At 42.4% G+C, this 26,632-nt stretch overlaps 1 long non-coding RNA gene across 1 annotated transcript; it reads right to left on the bottom strand.

Moving 5' to 3' along the window:
* Positions 1 to 68: 68 nt before the first annotated feature.
* Positions 69 to 23,353, bottom strand: LOC311077194. The gene is made up of 4 exons (XR_014604796.1): positions 23,214 to 23,353; positions 17,715 to 17,827; positions 17,508 to 17,604; positions 69 to 1,246 (listed from the first exon to the last, which is right to left on the bottom strand). It is a non-coding gene; the product is annotated as an uncharacterized lncRNA (long non-coding RNA).
* Positions 23,354 to 26,632: the final 3,279 nt, after the last annotated feature.

The raw sequence follows: 26,632 nt of genomic DNA, 5'->3' as shown, positions 1-26,632 counted from the left end.
GACACCTGAAAAGAGAAATTACTTACTAGTGCAAAATGCCCGTGCAAAATCAGTTTTTGTGTGTTTTTAGTAATTGTTGGTTTGGTGTGTTTGAGTGCTCATTGTTACAATTACACAGCAAAAGTTCAGTGACATTTTTATTTGTGCATGGTAGAAAGCACACAGTGAACTCCGAGAAAACGCTATGCTTGAGCAAACAGTTTGTGCATAGGCAACTACAAATGATGCCTGTGAAAGAGACTGTGTGAACGCATTGAATAGGATATGTTTAGCTGGTGAATAGCATAGGCTACTATTACACAGTAGCGATAACGTTAAGCACACCAGAATGAAATATAATATTCAGAAGTAAACAGCATAGCTGACTTACAGATTCAGTTAACATCCACAAATGAATAAACGCGTCGATTCAGGGAGCAGTGCAAAGTGCCCGTGCAAAATCAGTTTTTGTGTGTTTTTAGTAATTGTTGGTTTGGTGTGTTTGAGTGCTCATTGTTACAATTACACAGCAAAGGTTCAGTGACATTTTTATTTGTGCATGGTAGAAAGCAAATACTGATACTGACATAATGACATACAATAAATGTGGAAAGTTTAACTACACGATTCAGAGAGCAGGCTACACAGTGAACTCATAGAAAACACTACTTAAGTTGCACTGCTTTCTACGACCCTCTCTTTCTCTGGTCCTGGGGAGTGGCCAGTTGTGCTCACTCAGTGTCAGTGTGAGAGGGGGAGGGGCCAGCTGTGCTCACTCAGTGTGAAGTGTGTGCTTCTTTTACCGATATATATTAACAATATCTTTTGCATTTCTAATTCAAACAACGTCAAACTTGGCACTGCACTTACTCGTGCCTGTAGCAAGACACCTGTCAAGTTTGAAATCCATCGGACTAACGGTTCGAGAGATATGCGAATAACACACACACACACACAGGGTCACACACACACACACACACACACAGACAGACAGACAGACCGACAGACGTTGCTGTAATTTATAGATAGATGTATGAGGAAGTGATTTACTGTTGAAGAAACATGCAGGTTTTATAGTGTTGTTAAACAAGGACTGGTAATTAGTGATGCAATATTTGATGAAGAGGGGAAAATAAACTTTTATTTATTTATATATTTTAGGTTTGTAAAGCACCTGGAATGAAGGTATCCTTGCGGCAGTCATACAGCATACCAGGAAACAGAGGTCTTCCTAGAGCTGCCACTTCAATGGTCTGTGATGCCAGGGCTGCAGTAAATAACAAATAAAAGGTATTATTTATACTTAGAATATTTATCATATATTAACAAAATTATATCTGATGGTAATGAATACTGTTTAACTCTTTACCCGCCAAGATTTTTGAAAAAAGTTGCTAGCCACTGCCAGCATTTTTGATCATTTTCACAAAATTTTCATGATCCCAGAATATTTTGTTGAGTGAATATCTCAAACATGCAACATTTCAAAATAAAGAGCACATCCTCTGCTTTAAAAAACGAAAAGGTTTTATTCTAGCTCTATGCATTTCCTTTTTAACCCTCTGGGGTCTGAGCTGTTTTCTGGGCCCTGGAGGTGTTCTGACATGCTCTGACATTTCTGGTTATTTCTGTTACTTGTGACATTTTCATGGCTAAAGTCTGATTACACTGTATTCAGCACAAACTCTGCTACAATAATATATCAGCACCATGTGTGTAAAAGTTTGTAGTTTTGAGATAATGACATTTATGCGTGGTTTGTGAAAATACAAAAAAAAATTCTCACTGAAATAAGGTCATGAAACCCATACTGATTATTTCTTCACAAGACTTTTGAATATTGTATGACGTAGCCTAGAATATTTGCTCTAAAACTATGTGAAAATCACCCTGACTGCTCATTCAGATAAGGCAATATATTGATTTAAAAATTTTACGACGTGTTTTGTGTGAGAAAGCTCTATGCGGGAGCTCATTAATATGTAAGCTTTTCTCACCTGAGAAAGACAAAGACCCTCCCCTAACGGCCCTATTAGGAGCTATCAGGCCCAGTCATTCTGAGCAACCTTACACAAAGAATGAGGAGATTTAAAAAAGAATGGCTTTTAGATTGTTTGGATTTATTTACAACACAACATAATCCAAAGATACACAGCAAATGACAAAAAAACACTCATTGAAAACAATGATCCAAAGACAGAGACCTTTGTGCCATTCCTAAAAACATTGTACATACCTTTCATTTCCAAGGTGTTTGATTTTCACTTTACCATGTTCATGTACAGAGACTCATGTGAATGTTGAAGTCAGCAGGACTCAGTGTCATCTGGGCCCTGAAAGAAAAAAAAAGTGAACATACTGATATCAAGAGAAAGGCCTGCACGATTTTGGGAATAAATTTTAGATTTTTCTGGTTAAAATTGCTTTTTAAAATTCACAGAATACACACACACACACACACACACACAAATGTTTCCAACAATATATAATATAATGAACACCAGGTTTGTTGTGCCTTGTAGGCATAGGCTATGCGCAGTGCTGCATAAAATAATAATAATAGCCTATAAATCTTCCAAAAGATTTCAGTAACAACTAAGCTAGAGAAAAATATATTGATTATCACGCGATCGCGATCCAAAATATGATACATTCAAACGCGATCGCGCTCAAATATAAAACATTATGGTTACCATATACATATCTACGTTTGAGCAGATATCCACAAACACAGTAACAGTAAACACGAGTCTAAATATTATAATATTCACCATATATCTAGCAACAGTTCAACTGCAATGTGAAATTTATGCAACAATAACAAACTAATATGTAAGAATTTCTTACCTTACATCTTTCTTGTCTTCAAATCGCGTTCTTCTTCTTCTGAGGTAGCCTAAATCCAATGTAAGCTCACGGTGCGTCTTTCAAACTCGACGAAAAGCAGAGACTTGTGAAGTGTTTTGGTGTTTTGTTTTTGAGGTAATGAGCGCGATCGCGTTCCGTGTGGAGATTTGCATGTCAATCTCTTTTGCGCGAGTGGGCGTGGTCGAATTAAAAATAATTAGGAAGCGTTTGAGAAGCTGGACATCTTGTTGGTTTTATACAAATTACTTAAACAGAGAATATTTGTTTTCAGTTTGAATCCGATCATTTAAAAGTACACACTTAAATGATTATAAAGGTATATGGCCCATAAATGTGTGACAAGTATTCGCTGAGTTTGGTTTCAGTTTATAGACGTGCTCAAGAAAAAAAAGTTCACTGCGACGGAGAGGCAGAACGCACACCCTGTTTATTTTCTTTATTTTACAAAAGCACGATGTTTTGATTTGATTGTAAGTGGACACATACAAAAGTAGAAATATCACAGATTCTTTTTTTATATTTCGTTTTTCTGTATGACCATAAATGACGGAGCAATTTAAATTTATAGTGCTACAATGTGAAGAAAATCCAGCAAAACGCGCCGGTGCGTTTGCCGACCTCAGAGGTGTAACGACACTGACCGTCTGTCCGGTCAGATGTTCTGAAGTAGCGAATCATGATTGTTCTTCTCATGCTGACTAAATATGAACACTACACGTTCATATTCAGAAAGCCCTAATTGACTAGCTTTCTGACACAAGTCTCTACAAGCAGGCCCTGGTTAATGTTTTACCCGACCTAATGAAATCAACGAACAGGCCCCTGTTTGTTTCTCATACTATCACGTGCTGCGACCACAATTCCCTTACTGTGTCTAACGTTTGTTCTTTGTGTACTGAAGGAAAATTGCAAGACTTACCCCATTCAGTTGTTTTGGGACAACTAGGACTATCTTGCTTCTCTCAGCAAAATTATATGACGCCTCAGGCTGTCAAGTTAGTCTGCCCACAGAACTACCTTTGTTTTTGCCGAGTAACACATTCTCAAATAGCCCCCAACCCCTCACGTGGTATGCACCACGAGATGCAACAGATGCCGACCTCACAGATACACACACACATTGACATATATGGACTTCCACTAGTAAAATTTCATTTTACTAACTATTAAAAATGTACAAAGAGTGTTCCAGGTGATTTGCATGTTCACCAGTGTGATATTAGAATAGTTGTGTTTTTGAATTACAGTGATGTAATCTTTAAGTGCCTTGGTTCAACAAAAGAATGTATCTCTATGTTGCTATCTTTGTCAATATACGTCCTTAGTATTGTTTTGATCTCCTCTGCATGACGAAGAAGATTTTTGATAAGAGACTGTGATAAACGTTATGGTTCCATGCGTTTTTAATTCCCTGAGCATAATATCATACTTTGCCCCCTCGTGATTCCACACGAGGGTCGGGCTACATTAACACACAAGAAAATCTTCTGCTCGGAATGCTCTAAGAGGATTCGTCGACCACGAAAAAGGGGACGGTACACGGGACACTGATAAAAGCCTAAACCTTCAGTTTCCTCTCTCTCTTCTCCCTCCTCAAAAAAACTTTGGAAACCCAAGTCCGGACCGGCTTCGGCCTGCCTCTCTTTTCTTCTCTTTTATTTCTTTTTATGTTTTTCTATAGTCCAGTTTCGTTTTCCTATTCGCCTCTGTTCATTCACGGGCTGAATGAACTTAGCCTGAATCATTCCCGGCAACTTCACCTCAAAGAAAGAGACTCTTTGAACCTCCCGCGCTCGCGCTCGCATGGAAGACACAGCACGCGCTCACCGAAGCAAGCCCTGCTTTCTTAAAGAGACACACGCACGACTCTGCGTTCTTCAGCAACAAAGAGAACCATTTTGCAAGATAAGTTTATTGAACTTTTAATGTGATTTGATTCCTTGCTGTCCCTCAAGGTTACTGTCTGTGATTTTTGCCATGCTGAGATTATTTCGGTGATCTCTCTCATCCTGAACTTTAGTTTCACTTTCTCCCTTTCATCCTCTCCCTCTCTCATCTGTTATTCGTTATCTTGTATTGTTTAACTGTATTGTATGTACATAGACATATAATCCGTGTGTATTGTGTAGTTTGATATATTCCTTAGTTCGATGTATTAGTCCAATTATTAAATTCCATATATACTTGATTGATTCTGTCTGCCTGCTCATAACTAAAGTCAATGAGATGTTTTCGATCTTAAGCTACAAAGCTGATTTGTTACTTTAAGTAACCTAATCTTATAAAACAGGAGAGTTGTTTTTATGGCCAGAAAATAGCTTTCTTCAAATTATAAGAAAGAGATAATTTTTGTTGGGAAATTGTTAAGTTAATCTTACGGCCGTTTTGCTGGACAAAGTTTTCCCGTTTGATGATTATTCATTTCCATTAAGGGTTATCTCATAATCGATCTGAAATAGGATTTTTGATATATGAATGATGAATTATAATTCGTTGTGATTGATTATTCATATATACAAATCGATCTATTTTCAACTTCGAATAAATTAATGTAACTGTAAAATGCAAAATATTAATCATATTCATGATTAATTATTAAAATTCCCTATAGATCATTTGAGCTAATATTAATATTAATGTACTAATGCCAGTGCGGTTACAGTTTCTGGTGGAGAATGCGGGCATTTCAAACTTTGTTTTATGAGCAATTCAGTTTCAATCTGTTTATATGAATATTAATAATTTTTGTGCACACATTTTATGAAATTATGAAATTGTGAGATAAGTCGCAAACGCGAACTCACTTCTAACTGACCAAGGCAAAAAGCCGAAGTCAGTAGCCTAACGTACATTTTAACAAGTTGCTAAAATATGCCTAGACGATTTTAGCACTGTTAAATGCTACACTGCAGTAGCCTATTTAATATTACAAATGTCCTGTTGAGAGATGAAGAAATATCTCTGCAGTTGATACATTTCTAATATTTGTTTTAAATCGCTGTGAACGAAGAATTCTCACGTGCGTACTACCGGTATTAATAAATATGTTTTTGAAGCGAGATTCCTTTTTAAACATTTAGCCCTTGCATGCATGCTATCGTTATTGAATTCGTGGTTAGTCCAGTGATATTCAACAAAACGGTAAACTCCTGGTTAACATTGACCTAGCTAATCAATCGAAAACCTAAATACACAAATCATAAGTGCTATTTTGATAAGTGTGTAATATGGGAGTCTAGCAACAGACGGAAAATTCCTGTTGTCCACATTTGAGTATTTGCGGCGAAGAAACCCCGCCATACTCTCCTGTGCAGTATTAATAGCACCCAAAGGTCCGCCGAGACCTCTGTCTAATTTGTGATTTGTTGCAGAAAATCAGCGCGTGACGCGAGCTGAAAGCTCTTAGCGTTGAATCACATTGAAGTGGTGTAATTCCATTGACTAAACGCCAGAGGGCGTTCTTTAAGTGTTAGCAGCCTCAAATTACCCCTTGCCCCTCTGATTTCCGCCTGCATGAGCGCAACATCGCCATCTAGTGGCCGTTATCAGATAATGCTCGTTTATTGCGAACGTCTAGTTCCCTGTTATTATTGAATTAAATGTCTAAACTCTAAATAACTATTCGCATTTACAGCTTGGCTTGTGCAAATGTTATTTCATGTTTGACAAATTTTCCTGCTTTTGACTGATACATTTACTCTGAGTTTGGTTCAAACCAGATTTGAATTAAAACTTAGATTAAATCCCAGCCATTCACGTAGAGGAAACAACGGCACCTAGTGGCCGCCTCCCGCTAGGTCGGTTCACTCAGCTCTCTTTTCTCTCTCTTCAAATCCTGTCGGGAATTGTTTATTTCCACTTTTCTCTTTTGATTATCTTTATAATTATTGATGAGACTTCATTGTCACCATTAATTATTATGGGATATTATTCTGAGTCCTCCTTTTACATTTTCTTTACATGCTCATTTAAATTTGATTTAAACTAGTTTGAATTTTAAATTTAAATTGAGTTGTCTATTCAGCCCCTGGTATCCACTTGGAGGAAACAGCACCATCGTGTGGCCTTGTGGATACTAAGTCGGCATCACTATTTTCCTCCTTTCACTCTATTATATCGTCTTTCTCTCCTGATTATTTTTATAAATAGGACTGATACTTTAGTGTATCTGGATTATTATAAGATATCATTCTGATTTTTACATTTCCTTGCATGCTTATTTCAAATTTTAATTTAAACAAATTTTGAATTTCTAATTTGAATTAAGTTTTCGGTTTGCCAGGTTGAGCACAGAGAGGGAGCACGCCCCCTTGTGGTGAAAACCCACTACTGCGGCCTCCCTCTTCTCCTGGGTACCTCCTGTCATTTCATTTTGATTTTGATTTTCAATTTTTGTTTTTATTCTATTATTTTATTTCTACTTTTCTATCTCTCTTTTGGGTTAGGTTATTTCGATAATTACCATCATTATCATAATTTCCTTTTCATTTTATTATTATTTAGTAAACCCTGTGACTCTGATTGCTACACAAATAATTAATCCATTTGGTTTAAACAAACTAGCCTTAATTCACTTTAAGTTTCACTTGTTTATCCTTTGTGTATTTATAGGTGGCATTCACTAGAGCACTGTGGTGAGTTGCAGTCATCTCGGGTTGGTTTCCGCGAGCGAGGTCATCTGTCCGACGCTACCTGGCACTGGCCGTGTGTCTCGGACTCTTCCGAATCTCGTACCTCCGGTTGTGGCACGCCACCCCGACATCAGCAATTTGGCCCGCCAAAAGGTTAAGTCAACGTCAGCGACACACAAGGCAATTTTGAGACAATCACTCGAACTGGGGTCTGCTGAAAGGACCACTCCGAAAGGAGAGTTCCGAGGAAAACTCAATCTTTCCGTGCCGTCTGATGATTGACACCTTGGCGCTGCCACTTTGTGTTTAAAGTCGCAAGTGGTTTGAGTGGGCACACCGTGGTACCGAGAGACGAGGTTGCCCGAGAGCACTGCGGTCAAGTGTTGGAGAACCGTCGGAGAGGTTGACCGAGCCACTGGTTTCCACCTGAGTGGCCTCAATTCACCGCAGGTAAACTAAATTTGGTAAAACCCATTCCACTTACTATAAGCCACAGAACACTAGATATCTCCCGGATACTTTAAGTGTTTGGCCCATCTCTTCTCTAAGCCACACCATCTTCCTAGGTTTTCTACCCCGATAGCCCCACTCACCTGTTGGCCCTATCTTAAACCCTAGCAGCAGGCTTAGGCCTCCTTATTCTCCCTAACACATACCGTGTTACTATTGTTTTATCTCATTTCAAGTGTTTTGTTTCACTTTGATCTTTTCTATCCTTTGTTCTGTTGTGATTTGGTTCTTTCATTTCACCTAGAGACAAGTGACCTTTGAGAGCCACCAAGGAAGCTAAATAGTAGAGTGACAAACCAAGCAGCCGGTGTCATCACGTGACCCGCGAGGCTACTGCCTGTCAAATCTCTAGTTCGGGTCCTTAGACCCAAGTCAATTGGCTCCGCTAACTGTCTAACTGTGCATCAGTTAGCCCAAAATTCTCATAAACGGCATAGCCCGTATGATTATAGCTCATTAACCTTAGAACGAACTTGCATTGGTCTCTTTGTGTGTGTGCTGTGCTTCTCTCGCCTACAGTGAAGCCAATATGTCCCGTGCATCCAGTCCCGCGGTCCGTCGGGAGCACTTAGCCAAGGACGCCAGTGACCTGCAGCATCTGAGCCAAACGCAACTGGACACCGAGCTAGATGAACTGATAACACACGATCCTACCCAAAGCTACAACTACAAAGACGGGGCCAGGATCGTCAGCAGCGTCGCCATCCAGGCGAGGCACAGCGAACGGAGCAACATCGACCTGGAGCAGCAAGCCGCAACGCTTAAGCTTCAAGCGGAGGAGGCCCGGAGGGACCAGGCCCGAACCCAGAGTCGTCTAGATCAGCTCCTCCTCGAGACCCAGTACCGACGCGAGAAAGAGGACGCCACAGATCCAGAACTACAGAAAGAAGTAGAAAGACTTCGAAATGCCCTGCAAGATCTGCGCCTCGACACAGACCAAAGAGAACAGTTGGAGAGAGAAACCAGAAAAGAACTCGACGAAAAACTCCAACAAAGTGACGCTCTCCTAGAGAGAGCCGAGACTGAATTAAAAGAAGCAGAAGCAAAAGCCAGGGCCTGCGAAAAACATTTGCAAACGGCCCGAGCTAAAATCGGCGAGCTTACTCTGCAGAGAGACGAGCTCCAAGATGAACTTGACACTGTTCATGCAGAACTGAGACAATCTTACAGACTGCAGAGTGGCTGGAACGGAGAAACACACATCACAGAGTTTCTCCCGGCCAGCCACCCCAACCCTTTCAGCCAAGAACCCAAAACTGAAAAGGGAGATGTAAGCCCACGGCTCAAGACATCACCAGCCAGCTTTCAAGAACACCTGTCAGCAGCAAAAGGGGGAGGACCCCTTCAGACAACCCATGCCACTAACCACGGCACGACCCCCCGAGAACTTGACAAGCTAGCTCGAAACATTCCTATGTTCAATCCAGATTCTGCAGAAGGTTGTGACATTCATGCTTATTTAAAAGACATTGACTTTCACTTGCAAACTGTCGCCAACGTGACAGCTTGGGACAATTTGTATCTGTTAAGAATAACGGCTAGCAGTGATGTTCGTAGCTTCCTAGACCGTCAAACTGAGGCTGTCAAAACGGACTTCCAACAATTACGGCAAGCTTTGATCCGTGAATTCTCTGATCCAGACTCCGATCAAGGTTTCATCGTTGCTGTAGACCTCAAGCAAGGTCGGCGTGAACACCCCCAGATCTACTACAACCGACTCCGACAAGCCTTCTTCGGAGCACGGAATGAGCCCGGGATGGAACAGGATGTTACCTTTAAAACTCTTTTCCTGCGGAATCTCCATCCAACCTTATCCCATCATATTGGGGTTTTGGCCGATGCACGGACCATGTCTACCCAACAGCTGCGTGACTTAGCCCATAAAGCTTACACCAAGCAAAAGACTATTTCTGAAAAGACTGTGAAAAACCCCACAATCTATTCTGTCTCTGAGCACTGTTCAGAACTGACTTTAGAGGGTGCCCCACAACACCACAGTCACAGAAATTTTTACAGAGAGTCACGACCGTTCCAAACCAGCAGAGGGCAACACAATCGCGGTGGTGCTCGTCCAAAGCACCAGAGCGAGCGCTCTGAAAGATTCTGGGAAGCCGGCCGGCGACCCAAGAAGAACCGATCTCCACCGTCCAGGACAACAAGCCCCGACAGAGAGTGGAACCACTCTCGACACGACACTGGTAAGCTCAAGCCTGAGCTCACATCAGATAATCACAGTGCAGCCACGTCTGAGACAGCAGAGATCCTAAGGGTGCTGAAAGAGCTTCTTCACCAGACACGTCGCAAGAAAGACAAGAAGGACGAGCCAGACATCTTATGCCTAAGCATAAGAACTGAAACCAAACCGTCTGACCGCCATCTGACTGAGCCAAGCACCTCGAACACTGCTCATCATCCACAGACCACAGAGCTAACTGTCACATCACAAGGTGACAGCATCACCAAAGCTCCACAACTGACAGCTGCACACCCTGAACGAGACGACACACTTCCTCACACCAGGTACCAAAATACAAAGGTACCAGGAAACGCTGTTCTGTCTAACTGCCTCCACAGCAAGCTACACGAGACCGGTCCTAACCACCAAACGACCGTTACACCTGTCCCGATGCCAATGTTTTTGGGCAACCTGATCAAAAAGGGGGTGGCCCAAAAACTCTACCTGAACATCACGTTGGAAAAGGAAGTGAGCATGGAAGCCCTGATAGACACAGGATCAGACATTACGGTGATCTCAAATCAACTTTTCAAAAGACTCCAATTTGAAGCTAAGAGACAAGATCAAACTCTTACACCTCAAACTTGTGAACTGAACGTACAGTCATACAGTCAACATGACATCCGGCTCGAACAGGTAGCTCACATTCACCTGACAATTGGTCCTCTGAGTCTACTCCATCCAGTGTTCATCTCAAAAATGGACACTTTTCCGTTCCTCATCGACAGAGACCTTCTAGATCGTTTTGAACCGTTACTGGACTTGAAACAGCTCAAAGTCTGGGCTCAAGTACGAGAACTTTGCCCCCTCCAGTCACAGCCAGACGGTCAGGTCACAAAGGTCACAGAGTTCATGGGAACTCCCACAGCCAGCCAGGAAGACACAGACTCAGCACCAACTGAAGGTTCGAATCCGCTACCCTGCACCTTACAGCCCACCAAAGACTTTGACACTTGCTGCCTCAATGTCATGACTGACCTGCAGCGACATGACCTCACTCAAGCCATCGCCATGCCTGGCGCACTAAACAACAAGCTGTGGTCACTTTCAACCCACCCACCCACCCTAAAGAAAGTGAAGATTAAACACAGCATAAGAACTTTACAAGCTCAACTGCCTACCTCAGAGCCGCTTACGCTGGCTCCGCTGTTTGCAAAAACAACCATAACAGACATGCGGGCTTCTGACATCTACATAAAGACTTTAAATGCCCACCTCTCAAACCCCTCCAACCACCCTTGCATTCCATCTGACCTCACTGACAACCAGTGCCTCAGACCACTGCATGACACAACGCACATGCTGCGTGAACAGAAAAACATTCTGCGTTGTGCACCGATTGACATCACAATGCCAAGGCTTGTAATGCCACGGCGCACAAAGGGGGGTAAACTGCTAATGTTCGTCTATAACGCATCATGTGCTACACACAGCAGCACCAGAGACACTGACGAGACACTGAAGCAAGCGACAAGCCGGCAGCAAGATGTGGCAAAACATGGGCCAAGGCGAACTAAACCCAGTCGCCGCCCACGAAGTAAAAAGACTGCCCCGTCCAATCAAAGACAACCCTTGCTGGCTTCTACCTCCCCTTTCTCTCTCTCTCTCCCTGTTGTCTGTACCAGGTTGTTGCTGTGGTGCGCCATGCTGTACTGTCAGCCAACCAGAGGACAGCTGCCACCGAGAGAACAACCGAGACTCCAGATCACCGACGGCAGGACCTACACCCAGCAAGTGTATGTTCGACTCATCCAGCCCTGCCCGGGCTACAGAGCACACTACCCCAGCTCCGCAGCCCAATACATCTGGGCAAGTGCCCAATGGACCGAGGACACCCTCTCTCATGCTGAGGCCAAGGTCGAACACATGCTCAACCAACTGAAGAAAGTGACTGTCGCACAATCGGGACTCCTAAGCACCAACCACCACTCCAGATGGCTCCTGGGAGTGTTGCTCCGAGTCGTAACTGCCGCCAGAACTCTGTTTAACATTGGTATGTCCAGTGTAAATGCAGCGAACCAGACCGCAAACTCCATGAAGCCGCTGTTTACTGTCTTACAGAGTGACTTTGTCCAGACTCAGCTGGTTACAGCGCTAACGACAGACATGCTGTGGGAGGTTAACTCTTCCAGTGACAGCCTAGCCACAGGCGTAATCCTACCGCACCTGATACCCTCAAGCCTCGTGCTAACTGTGCTGGCTTCCGCCATCGACATGCCAGCTGACCTTCTACAAAAACACCTGGCCTACTCTCTGGGTAGCGCCATCCCACTCTACATCTATCCCGAGCAGAGAGAAGTGGGTTTTCTCCCAAATCTGCCTATCATCGAGTCAAGCCAAGTCTACAGACTTACAGACATTGTCAAAGTCAGGTTTTGGGAACGCGACACCCACATCAAGGTACGCCCTCCAGACGTGGGGGCCTACCACGACAGCAATACACAACGGTACTCGGGTTCAAACCCACACATGTGTACTTTGACTAAAGACATTCATCATCTCTGCCCTGCCGACGCTAAGCCTCTTACACAAGTCACCGAGACGCAAGCAGAGATTGCAGGTGACAGAGGGCTCGTCAACACTTCCGTGCGCACAGCCACTCTCACTCACGACCAGCATGACATAACCAGCCGTGTCAACATGCTTAACCAGAATACGGGACTTCAAGTACCGAAAAGTGTCACCCTACACCTTGATGACCTAGCATTGTACATTCTTCCGAGCAAAGAATACCAGACAGCACTGAAACTACCATCCTCCAAGAACTTCAACTTCACCTTGAATCCAGGACTGAAACTCTGGATTGAGAAAAGGGGGTCCCAACTCACTGACCCTGCTCCTGTCAACACAGCCCTCCGAGCACCGGCTCGACGGCCCGTTCTGAACACTTCATCTGCGGTCCGAGGCTGGAATGCTGCCGACATTGAGCTGTGCGTCTCTGCAGGTAATCAGCCACACCTAACACTAGGTTGGCCTCCATCCTGTACAGAAGACTCAGCGAGATGCGATACAGCCGAGCTCACGAAAGCTGTGTCCGAAGGTCTCAGATGGAATCCCCGGAAAGGGGGTGTCAAGTCAGAGACCACGCCAAACCTCATCGAGCTGAAGCCTCAGCTCCAAGAACCACCTGCCTTCCCCCATCATGATCCACCTGCAATCCTACCATCATGATTCACGTGCCATCAGCCCATCGTGATGATTGTCGTCCGATGAAGTCCACACAGGGACTTCATCCGACGAAAAGGGGGAGATGTAACGACACTGACCGTCTGTCCGGTCAGATGTTCTGAAGTAGCGAATCATGATTGTTCTTCTCATGCTGACTAAATATGAACACTACACGTTCATATTCAGAAAGCCCTAATTGACTAGCTTTCTGACACAAGTCTCTACAAGCAGGCCCTGGTTAATGTTTTACCCGACCTAATGAAATCAACGAACAGGCCCCTGTTTGTTTCTCATACTATCACGTGCTGCGACCACAATTCCCTTACTGTGTCTAACGTTTGTTCTTTGTGTACTGAAGGAAAATTGCAAGACTTACCCCATTCAGTTGTTTTGGGACAACTAGGACTATCTTGCTTCTCTCAGCAAAATTATATGACGCCTCAGGCTGTCAAGTTAGTCTGCCCACAGAACTACCTTTGTTTTTGCCGAGTAACACATTCTCAAATAGCCCCCAACCCCTCACGTGGTATGCACCACGAGATGCAACAGATGCCGACCTCACAGATACACACACACATTGACATATATGGACTTCCACTAGTAAAATTTCATTTTACTAACTATTAAAAATGTACAAAGAGTGTTCCAGGTGATTTGCATGTTCACCAGTGTGATATTAGAATAGTTGTGTTTTTGAATTACAGTGATGTAATCTTTAAGTGCCTTGGTTCAACAAAAGAATGTATCTCTATGTTGCTATCTTTGTCAATATACGTCCTTAGTATTGTTTTGATCTCCTCTGCATGACGAAGAAGATTTTTGATAAGAGACTGTGATAAACGTTATGGTTCCATGCGTTTTTAATTCCCTGAGCATAATATCATACTTTGCCCCCTCGTGATTCCACACGAGGGTCGGGCTACATTAACACACAAGAAAATCTTCTGCTCGGAATGCTCTAAGAGGATTCGTCGACCACGAAAAAGGGGACGGTACACGGGACACTGATAAAAGCCTAAACCTTCAGTTTCCTCTCTCTCTTCTCCCTCCTCAAAAAAACTTTGGAAACCCAAGTCCGGACCGGCTTCGGCCTGCCTCTCTTTTCTTCTCTTTTATTTCTTTTTATGTTTTTCTATAGTCCAGTTTCGTTTTCCTATTCGCCTCTGTTCATTCACGGGCTGAATGAACTTAGCCTGAATCATTCCCGGCAACTTCACCTCAAAGAAAGAGACTCTTTGAACCTCCCGCGCTCACGCTCGCATGGAAGACACAGCACGCGCTCACCGAAGCAAGCCCTGCTTTCTTAAAGAGACACACGCACGACTCTGCGTTCTTCAGCAACAAAGAGAACCATTTTGCAAGATAAGTTTATTGAACTTTTAATGTGATTTGATTCCTTGCTGTCCCTCAAGGTTACTGTCTGTGATTTTTGCCATGCTGAGATCATTTCGGTGATCTCTCTCATCCTGAACTTTAGTTTCACTTTCTCCCTTTCATCCTCTCCCTCTCTCATCTGTTATTCGTTATCTTGTATTGTTTAACTGTATTGTATGTACATAGACATATAATCCGTGTGTATTGTGTAGTTTGATATATTCCTTAGTTCGATGTATTAGTCCAATTATTAAATTCCATATATACTTGATTGATTCTGTCTGCCTGCTCATAACTAAAGTCAATGAGATGTTTTCGATCTTAAGCTACAAAGCTGATTTGTTACTTTAAGTAACCTAATCTTATAAAACAGGAGAGTTGTTTTTATGGCCAGAAAATAGCTTTCTTCAAATTATAAGAAAGAGATAATTTTTGTTGGGAAATTGTTAAGTTAATCTTACGGCCGTTTTGCTGGACAAAGTTTTCCCGTTTGATGATTATTCATTTCCATTAAGGGTTATCTCATAATCGATCTGAAATAGGATTTTTGATATATGAATGATGAATTATAATTCGTTGTGATTGATTATTCATATATACAAATCGATCTATTTTCAACTTCGAATAAATTAATGTAACTGTAAAATGCAAAATATTAATCATATTCATGATTAATTATTAAAATTCCCTATAGATCATTTGAGCTAATATTAATATTAATGTACTAATGCCAGTGCGGTTACAGAGGGTTAAGTTAAAAAAGCAATAATTTGAGCAAAAAGCTGAAAAAGCAAAAAAAAAGTTTTTGTCAAAGACTACATCTAGATCTAATTCAGAACGATGATCAAAACATAGATGGATAGAGTAGATTGAGTAAACACCCTCAAAGCACAGTCCTATAGCTTGTCCTGGGTCGACTTTTCATTCAGTAACATTAGGCAGTTTGATTAATGTGCTATTTAATGTTGATTAATGAATGTTTCTGCTTCTTTTTTCACCTGTGTTTTGATCAGGAGATTCGGTATTCTTTTAGAAGATGCATAATAGTGCCCCCTACCGTAAAACAGTGAAAACAAGAAATGCCGGAAATTTCCATCAATGGTGGGGAAAGAGTTAATGCTGAAGAAATCCATTTTAAAATAAAGATGCAAGCAGCAATATGGGGTCAAGCAAGCACTGAAGCCATAGCAAGCACATGGCATGGCAAAGAAAATGGTCTTTGGAAATACAGATTTAAACTTTAAACTTTAACTATAATTATATCATATAAAATGCTTTATTTGCATGTACACATTTAAAAGACGCTTTTATCCAAAGCAACTTACAATAGAGTGTCTTACATCAGTCACCAGAGCGAGCTGTGCTTGCACCTCCTATTCAGGCAAGCACAGCAGTTCCTGTTTTTGGCAGAAACCAAACTGCTCTCCCAGAGGGCAATTTACTTTCTGGCTGAAGATTTGGAAACTTTGGGACTTGTTCCTGAAAGGTAACAGCTCATAGATTCTGATCTCTCAACTGAGGATGTTGAGACACTTTTGACTTCCAGAGCTCCCACCACAAGAAAATTGTATGACCTAAAATTGCAGAGTTCCTTTGTAGGATCTTTCTGTGGTCCTGGAAAAGTTTTTATTTTTTATCAGAGGCTCCATTTGAGCCCTTAGAGTCAGCCTCAGAGAGGCTTCTCACTTTTAGGGTGGCTCTACTATTTGCATTGACATTGCTCAAAAGAGTAGGAGATCTGCAGGCCCTGTCAGTAGACTTTCCCCTGGTATGATCAGAGCTATTTTGCACAGCTCCTGTAACCAGCCACCTGGTCGCCACATGAATCACCATAGCAATATAGAGGCTGAATCTACTATAACCCATCCAGGCTCTTAGGATTTATGTCGGGCCAGTGGCGTACATTCTCCCAGTTTTTTGCAAGTGTTTTGCAAGTAATGAGCATGATGAAAGGTTGGGGAATGCCGAATAGTAGGTGTGCGTAGAAGGGTCTTTATTATTGGTCACGAAAGCTGTCGACCAAGGTGTGCGGCAGGGTTAGTTTCTGTTGTAGCAATTCACACCTCCAAAACACACCTCCTTTCTGCACACCCATTGCTCTGACCTGCAGCTACCCCTGTCTTGTTGTCTGGTCTGCTTTAGTAACACAGTCACCAAGCAGTGCCTTTCCCATTGGATTATAGATGCTATCGCTCTGTCCTATGAGGCTTTCGTAATGGCTTTGCCTCTGGAAATCCACAAGGAGTGTAGCATCTTCTATAGCTCTATCTAGGGGTGGGCCCTGACATAAGGTTTGTGCTGCAGCCGGCTGGCCCTTTCCGCACACATTACTCAGGATTTACAGTCTGGACATGGGCTCAACCCCAGGGTCACAGGTCCTTCAGGGTTTACCAAGGCATGTTTGCATTCAACAGTTGTCTGTGCCAGTATTACACAGCCTTGTTGAGCAGACAATCTTCCTCAGTGTGGCAGCGTTGGTAATGACATTCCCATAGTGTCAATGCCATGACAGAGTTGAGTTCCGAAAGGGAACGTTTCCGGTTATGCATGTAACTTGGTTCCCTGAAAGGGGAACTAGATGCTGTCATGGTGTTGACACTATGGAAATGTCATTACCAACCCCTCTTAGGGAACCAGGTTATATACGTAACCTGAGACATTTTTCCTTCAAATGATATTGAATCTGTCCAGTGATATTTTTGATAGCACATTCACATTTTGTAACAACATTTCAATCTTACCTGGATGTTTTTTGTTTCCTTCGTCTGCTAAGAAATGAAGTCCTCTGGTGTCTTTATTTAAAATCTGAAGTTCATCAGGTTTGGGTTATAACACTTCCTATTTTTGAAGGAATAGTTAAAAAAAAAAAAAGTTAAAAAAAAAAAACTTCCACAAAGGTTTTTATCCTTAATCTCATGAAATACATCTGGTTACACTTGCACACTTACCTGTGCATTCACCGCAGCTAGGGTCGCCAACCATAGATGTGTACAATAGATGCAGCTCGGCTGCTTCATGTACGTCAAACGTGCCGCCATCTTGGAATCGTCAACAAGGAGACCTGTTTGAATGTCAATGTGAAGGAGATGCCTGTCACGACCTTGTCTTGTTTAGTTTCATGGTCATATTCTGCTTAGTTTCCCCTGTCACACTTTGTTCTCATTCTTTGTTTGTTGTTTCTTAAGTGTTCCTTTCTAATTATTTATAGTTATAGGCTGCCTGCATTTCTCTTATAAAATAAAGGTAAAATTATTATTATTATTTTAATTACTATATTATATTTATTTTTAAATACTGTAATTTTATAATAATGAAATAGTGCAACCCTACAAGTAGGCACGATGTGAATGTTAAATCGCAATTTTAACCAGAATTTAACCAGATTTCCCCCCTAAACTGTGCATTTGCTCCTGATTTCAGCAGGTTCACAGTTGTTGTTGTTTTTTTCACAGGGACCAGATGCCACTGATGAGTCCTGCTGACTCCTTCTAACCTCTCCTAACCTTCTCTGATCAAGTCAAGTCAACCTTTATTTTTTATAGCATACAACCGAAGTTGACCCAAAGTACTTTACAGATCAAGCAAGAATAAACTTTTTTCTTTTTAAATACAACATCATACATTATATCAGCTTCAAAAACCCATTTCATGATCTATTCAAAGCCAAAGAAAACAGATATGTTTTTAAAGAAGACTTAAAAATGGCTAGCGATGAAGATGACCTCACATGGAAAGGAAGACTATTCCATAATTGCAGACCCTTCACCAAAAAGGCACGGTCACTGCATACACTGTGCAATTTTCTACCGATTTTGAGCCGAAATCTGACTCGTGCGACTCTTTTTCGGGTCGGGCCGATTTTCAGCTTTGTCATGCGTAGTTTATCATGCAGTGTTTGTGCAGTGTATGGGGGGATACGCGAGGCGATAAACCTCTCCTGACCGGCAATCGGATGGTCGGATGAATTTCTGGCATGTCAGACATTTTGGTTGCTCCTCGTGACTAAATCGCACAGCTGAAGCAGAGCTACGAACCGATTGCCCTAAACTCAGTGTGTTTTCCCTCACTGCGCCTGTGCGAAAACAGAAGTGTCACCATTTCATCTTTAATGTAGCAAGAAAGAAAACGAAAAGAGGAAGATCTTCAAGTTCTGTATATATAAAACTAGCCACAAATTACTGTTGCTTACCTCCAGTTTGTGTTGCAAAATGGATAAACCATATTACCCACGTCTTTCAAGCCACCTGTGATGTAGCTACACCCTGTCTCTTTTATTAATTTGTTAAACAACGTTCATGTTACACAAGCTGTTTTTGAAATAAAGCTGTTTTTAATTTTCATTGGTGACTGTTACGAGCCCATCAAATGAATTAAAATGGAACATCATAACACATAAAGACCACAGAGATTCAGTGACGGTGCATAAATTATTTATTTATAAATTATTTAAATAATGAATAATTTGTCATAAGCAGAGCATGGTGGTAAAAGAAAGTAACAAAACAAACAAAAAGATTACCCTGCACCCACATATCTACCGGAGAAATAACACTTGCCTACCTCCCATTCGAAAACAAAAGACAATGTTCTCCGTGAGTCTTCCGGGTCCTCTGGCTGCTACTCTAACTAATCCTAAACTAAATAACATGTGAAAAACCCATCACCAATTACCACCAGCTCTAAATAAAGATATAAACTGAATCTAACAGACGTGCATTCCACTCCGGGAACGGGCTTATGAAACACGATCATGAAGTCGACACAAGAAACTCCATAAAGAGGCATAACGGGCCGAGCACACGAGACACCTAACCCTAACCCTCACCCTAACCCATCTGAAAAATGCATTAAATATAATTATGAAGAAAGATTGGCAGTAGACGAGTGAATAGACCGGGCTTTACATAAAGGCTGAGTGTATGTAGGGCGAGGGCAGGTTGACACAGACTCAAATATGATTGAATAATGGTCAGAAATGCCAGTAAATAAAATTTCTAAATTGAACACAGAAAGACCATACAATAATACCAGATCTAATGTATGACCCTTGTTGTGAGTAGGATCAGTGATGTGCTGTACAAGGGTTAGTGACTCAGTGAGTGAGCTAAATTCATTTACCAGCAGCTTTGATGAACAGCATACATGGATAATAAAATTCCCAAGAGTGAGGAGTCTGTCACCACGAGTCACCAGTCCAGAGAGGAAGTCCGAAAATTGTTGAATAAAATCCTTGTTAAATTTGGGAGGTCTGTAGACGAGTACACAGAAAACAGGATCCAAGATGTCAATTTTTTACAACTTGGCCTCAAAACTGGAATACATGTCCATAGATAGCATTCTGCATTTAAAAGAGTTTTCAAAAACAGTAGCGACGCCACCGCCGAGTCCTGAAATCCATGGGGAATTTAGAAAGTCGCAGACTGGCGGTGTTACATCCCCCAAAGCCATTTGTTCGCCGGGGTTTGTTTTACGCTCTGTTGTTATGGATTGTCATCACTGTCCTGCGTTCTCATTGGTTTAAGCTCTGTTGTTATGGATCGCCATCACTGTCCTGCGTTCTCATTGGTTTAGGCTCTGTTGTTATGAATCATCATCACTGTCCAGCGTTCTCATTGGTTTAGGCTGTGTTATGTATCGTCATCACTGTCCTGCGTTCTCATTGGTTTAGGCTGTGTTGTTATGTATCGTCATCACTGTCCAGCGTTCTCATTGGTTTAGGCTGTGTTATGTATCGTCATCACTGTCCTGCGTTCTCATTGGTTTAGGCTGTGTTATGTATCGTCATCACTGTCCAGCGTTCTCATTGGTTTAGGCTGTGTTATGTATCGTCATCACTGTCCTGCGTTCTCATTGGTTTAGGCTGTGTTGTTATGTATCGCCATCACTGTCCTGCGTTCTCATTCGTTTAGGCTGTGTTGTTATGAATCGTCATCACTGTCCTTCGTTCTCATTGGTTTAGGCTGTGTTGTTATGAATCGTCATCACTGTCCTGCGTTCTCTTTGGTTTACGCTCTGTTGTTATGGATCGCCATCACTGTCCTGCATTCTCATTGGTTTACGCTCTGTTGTTATGGATTGTCATCACTGTCCTGCGTTCTCATTGGTTTAGGCTCTGTTGTTATGTATCGTCATCACTGTCCTGCGTTCTCATTGGTTTAGGCTCTGTTGTTATGAATCGTCATCACTAACCTTCGTTCTCATTGGTTTAGGCTCTGTTGTTATGGATCGCCATCACTGTCCTGCATTCTCATTGGTTCAGGCTCTGTTGTTATGTTTCGTCAAAACTGTCATGCATTCTAATTGGTTTAAGCTCTGTTGTTATGTATCGCCATCACTGTCCAGTGTTCTCATTGGTTTAGGCTGTGTTGTTATGAATCGTCATCACTGTCCTTCGTTTTCATTGGTTTAGGCTCTGTTGTTATGAATCGTCATCACTGTCCTTCGTTCTCATTGGTTTAGGCTCTGTTGTTATGGATCGCCATCACTGTCCTGCATTCTCATTGGTTCAGGCTCTGTTGTTATGTTTCGTCAAAACTGTCCTGCATTCTAATTGGTTTAAGCTCTGTTGTTATGTATCGCCATCACTGTCCAGTGTTCTCATTGGTTTAGGCTGTGTTGTTATGAATCGTCATCACTGTCCTTCGTTTTCATTGGTTTAGGCTCTGTTGTTATGAATCGTCATCACTGTCCAGTGTTCTCATTGGTTTAGGCTGTGTTATGTATCGTCATCACTGTCCCGCGTTCTCATTGGTTTAGGCTGTGTTGTTATGAATCGTCATCACTGTCCTTCGTTCTCATTGGTTTAGGCTCTGTTGTTATGGGTCGTCAAAACTGTCCCGCGTTCTCATTGGTTTAGGCTGTGTTGTTATGTATCGTCATCACTGTCCTGCATTCTCATTGGTTTACCCCCTGTTGTTATGGATTGTCATAACTGTCCCGCGTTCTCATTGGTTTATGCTCTGTTGTTATGTAACCATCACTGTCTCGCGTTCTCATTGGTTTATGCCCTGTTGTTATGGATTGTCATAACTGTCCCACGTTCTCATTAGTTTAGGCTCTATTGTTATGGATCGTCATCACTGTCCCACGCAGTTCTAGCAATGTGGTCTGTAATACTGTAATTTTCCAGATATGCTGGATTTAGAGTGGGTTTCTCTTTTAGTAAATAGAGAGAATGGGAGAAGGAAGTTTGTGTGAGGTGGACCTGGTCACCACAGACCCAAATCTTCTCAGCTGTTGCTACTGTCATATGCTGCACTGTCTCTTCATGTGGCACATTATGTTTGGCACATTGTATGGGTCACTATATCATAACAAGGTAATACAATGTGTAATCAAGTGATGACTGATTAACAGTAATGTAAATGCTAAATGTCCTAATACCTGTTGATACTACAACAATGCAAAGCATATGCTCTTAACCTTGCAGTTTTGACTCAATTTCAAAATCAAGTAAGACTCAATTTCTCTATTTCTTTGCACAAAACTCTCCAGAAAGTGTCATTTAATGGTTTATATTTCAAATAAAGTTCCAGAGGGGGGCATACCCCCGGACCCCCCTAGGGCGATCCCCCCCACATAATAAATCACAATTTAACCCCTGCTGATAATGGTCAGATACGTTTTAAATCATGCTAATGCAATTCCACTAATGCCAACATAATTTTTGAGTCTATTTAAAAGAATGTTGTGATCAATAGTGTCAAATGCAGCACTAAGATCGAGTAACACTAATAGAGAGATACAACCACGATTGGATGATAAGAGCAAATCATTTATAATGGTTTATTTAAAAAAATTTTTTTTTACCATTTATTATGTCTAAATCCTGACTGAAAATCCTCGCAGATATCATTTCTTTCTAAAAAGGAACATAGTTGTGAGGATACCGCCTTTTCTAGTATCTTTGACAGAAAAGGTAGATTTGAGATCAGCCTGTAATTGACTAATTCTGTACGATCAAGTTGCGTTTTTTTAACAAGGGGTTTAATCATAGCCAGCTTAAAGTTTTTTAGTACGTATCCAAGTGAGAAAGATGAATTAATGATATTAAGAGGAATTAACATTCTGACTCATTCTGCTAGCACAGGACACACACACACACACACACATATATCAGTAATATAAAAGGTAAAAGATAATATAATAGTTAAATACAACTTTGAACTTTTTAGTATTTCGAGTTTCAACTTCATGGTTTCAAGTCAAGTCAAGTCATCTTCATTTATATAGCGCTTGTAACAATGTAGATTGTTTCAAAGCAGCTTTACAGAGATATAACAATATTTTCACAATTACTAATGTCTATCCTCTGAAAACTTGCTTTAACTTTTTCTTTCAGTGAACATGTAGATTGATTTGCTGAGCATTGTATTAACCTTCTCTTAACTTTTACTCCAAAACACACTGACACTGCCTGTTGATATTGTTTTAAAATCACATCTTACCTGGAGTCTTTGTTCCTGATATGGTAAGAAGTCTGAGGCTGTAGTTCTAGTTAAGTTCTGCTACTGAGGAAATGTCTCATGAAAAAGTGTGTTGTCAGAAAAAAGTGTTCTCAGAAATGTTGAGAAAGGTTGGAGGGGAGGTGGCCCAGTGGTCATTGCCCCTTTGACCTTGAAATGCTTTCTGGCAGTATACAATCATTTTTGGCAGTATACTGTGTTTGTGTGGCTACAGTGCCAGGGCTGAATTTTTGTCCCAGTCCGCCCCTGCATATAGGCCTACAATATACATTATATTCTGTATCAGATTATGTAATCTTATATCCCACCTGGATTTAATGCATAAGCAAATATAGCAGACAATATAATCAGGGCATGGAGGCGCCGGCGCGATCACTTGCATTGCCCTAAATGAGGCCTGCCCACCCGGGTACAACTACCTCGATAAGGCTCGTACAACTGGCCGTGGTGGGGGCCTAGCTGTTTTACATCGCAGCAACATTGAACTATCCCCCGTGTCTGTGCCCAGTACTGGCTCATTTGAAAGTCTGGTTTTCAGTTGCAAAAAAGCTTTTTCAGCAACAATAGCCCTCGTCTATCGCCCTCCCAAACCACAACCAACTTTCATCTCTGACATTCATGATTTTCTAATCTCCCTCTGCACAGCTCACTCAAATATTCTGGTTATTGGTGATTTCAACATACACGTGGACTCCCATAACTGTAAACTGGCCTCAAATTTCAAACAAACCCTGGATTGTCTTAACCTCCAACAGCTTGTGGATGCCCCCACACACAATAGGGGGCATACACTGGACCTTGTCATTACAGACTCCCTCTCAGTTTCAGGCCTTCAGGTGTATGACGTGGGTGTCTCCGATCACCTGGCGGTTACATTTGAAGTCCCAATATTAGTTCCTCCCACCAAACCAAAACGCCATATTACCTTCAGAAACATCAAGAACTTGGACGCCACCTCCCTCAGTCAACATCTCCAGCATCTCTCCCCCTCTCCTCACTCATCAGCTGACGACTTAATGGACTACTACAACACCAGCCTCACCTCTATTCTGGATTGTCTTGCTCCATTAAAAACCCGGACAGTCACGTTTACCCGCTCTGTCCCCTGGTTTACAAACGAGCTGAGAGGAATGAAGAGGTCTGGCCGTGTCCTGGAGCGTGCCTGCAAAACATCTGACCTGACGGTGCATAAGTTGGCCTACCGGGAACATCGTAGGGCTTATGCCAAAGCACTCTCCAAGGCTAGGTCAGAACACTACTCAACACTTATAAACAACAACCCAGGTAAGTCCAAAAAATTGTTCTCCACAATAAATCACATCATCAAACCACAGATATCCTCAATCTACAGTCCAACCGATATAAATTGCAACCGGTTTCTTGATTTTTTTACATCAAAAATTGACATTATTCGCTCCTCATTTCCACTTCTAAATAGCACCTCACTAGACCTGCCCGCAACACCCATCGCTCAAACCCTATCACAACTGTCCCCCACAACGCAGCAGGAGGTCGAGAACATCATTCGTAAATCCAAAACATCCACTTGCCGCCTTGATCCCCTCCCATCTCCTCTGCTTAAAACTCACACTAACTCTATCAGTTCCCTCATAACCAAAATAATAAACATGTCCGTAGAGACAGGCTATGTTCCCACCTCCCTCAAAACTGCTCTCATCAAACCCCTCCTCAAAAAACCCACCCTGGACCCTACACCAGTGTCGAATTACAGACCAATTTCTAATCTCCCATTCATCTCCAAACTCCTGGAAAAAGTTGTTTCCACCCAGCTCCATAATCATCTCAAATCCAACAGGCTATATGAGAAATTTCAATCTGGTTTTCGTCCCTCCCACAGCACAGAAACAGCTCTTATCAGAGTCACCAGCGATTTGCTTATGGCTTCTGATTCCGGTTCCACATCCCTCCTCATTTTTCTCGACCTCTCTGCTGCGTTTGACACTGTAGACCATCACATTCTCCTGCACCGACTTCAGCACTATACAGGTCTCTCTGGTACTGCCCTGAAATGGTTTCACTCCTATCTCACTGATAGAACCGAGTATGTAGCTCTGGGGGATGTAAAATCCAGACCCCACACTGTCACCTGTGGGGTCCCCCAGGGCTCCGTACTCGGTCCAACCCTCTTCACCATTTACATGCTCCCCTTGGGTCGTGTCGTCAGCAGGCATGGAGTTAATTTCCATTGCTATGCTGACGACACACAACTCTACCTTCAAGTCACTCCCTCTAGCTCCCCCTCTGCTACGGCTGCCCGCCTTAGCTCCTGCCTGGAGGAGATAGAGGCGTGGATGAGTCAAAACTTCCTGCAGCTGAATGGCTCCAAAACAGAGGCCATTCAAACTGGAACCGTTCATCAACTCCGCTCCTCTCCAATCACCACTGTTTCACTCTTTGGACACACCACTCCCCTCTCTTCCTCTGTTACTAACCTAGGGGTAAAATTTGACCCCCACCTTTCCTTCGACAGTCATGTCACCTCCATCTGCAAAACTGCATTCTTTCACCTCCGCAATATTTCCAAACTGCGCCCCTCCCTCTCCCTTTCTGCTGCAGAGAAGCTCGTCCATGCTTTTGTCTCCTCCAGGCTGGACTACTGTAATGCACTCCTAATCGGGATTCCTGGCAGGAGCCTTCAAAAGCTCCAGTATGTTCAGAACAGCGCTGCCAGGGTCCTGATGAGGGTGCGAAAACATGAGCACATCACCCCCATCCTCCGTTCACTGCACTGGCTCCCCATTCAGTCCCGCATAGAATATAAGGTCCTCCTTCACACCCATCACTGTCTGCACGGTGCGGCCCCCACTTACCTCACTGAGTTGCTCACACCAAATTCATCAACCAGAACCCGGTCAGGCCAACAGCACCGTCTGGTCATGCCCAGGACACGGCTCAAAACAATGGGCGACAGGGCCTTTCAAGTCGCTGCTCCCTGCCTGTGGAACGCCCTCCCAGACCACCTCAGGGCCCCGCAGACAGTGGACACATTCAAAAAAGGACTAAAAACCCACCTTTTTACACAGGCTTATTTTAACAGCTAATGCTTGTTTTTAGTCCCGTCTTTTAACATGTTGTGTTTTTATTGTATACTGTATTGTTTTTAATTAGTGGTGCTTGCTGAAAGCAAGGCATCACTATTGTTATTGCTCATACTTATTATTATTATTAGTGGTGCTTTTTTGAAAGCATCACTATTGTTATTGCTCATACTTATTATTCTTCTTATTATTCTGGACAAAGTTTGGCGCGAAACTCGCCCCGCACCGTTTGTCACAGACCCCTGAGTGAGGCGTCAAATCGAGCGGCTCATTGAGGAGAGGTGTGCTATGACTTTTCTAAGCGATCGGGTGTACGATGTTCGCACAGCGGACGAAAAAGCG

Source organism: Abramis brama (assembly GCF_963993115.1).
Source record: "Abramis brama genome assembly, contig: SCAFFOLD_62, whole genome shotgun sequence".
Lineage (NCBI taxonomy): Eukaryota > Metazoa > Chordata > Actinopteri > Cypriniformes > Leuciscidae > Abramis > Abramis brama.
Note: the sequence above shows the minus strand (reverse complement) of the source record. Positions and strands in the feature narration are given on the sequence as shown.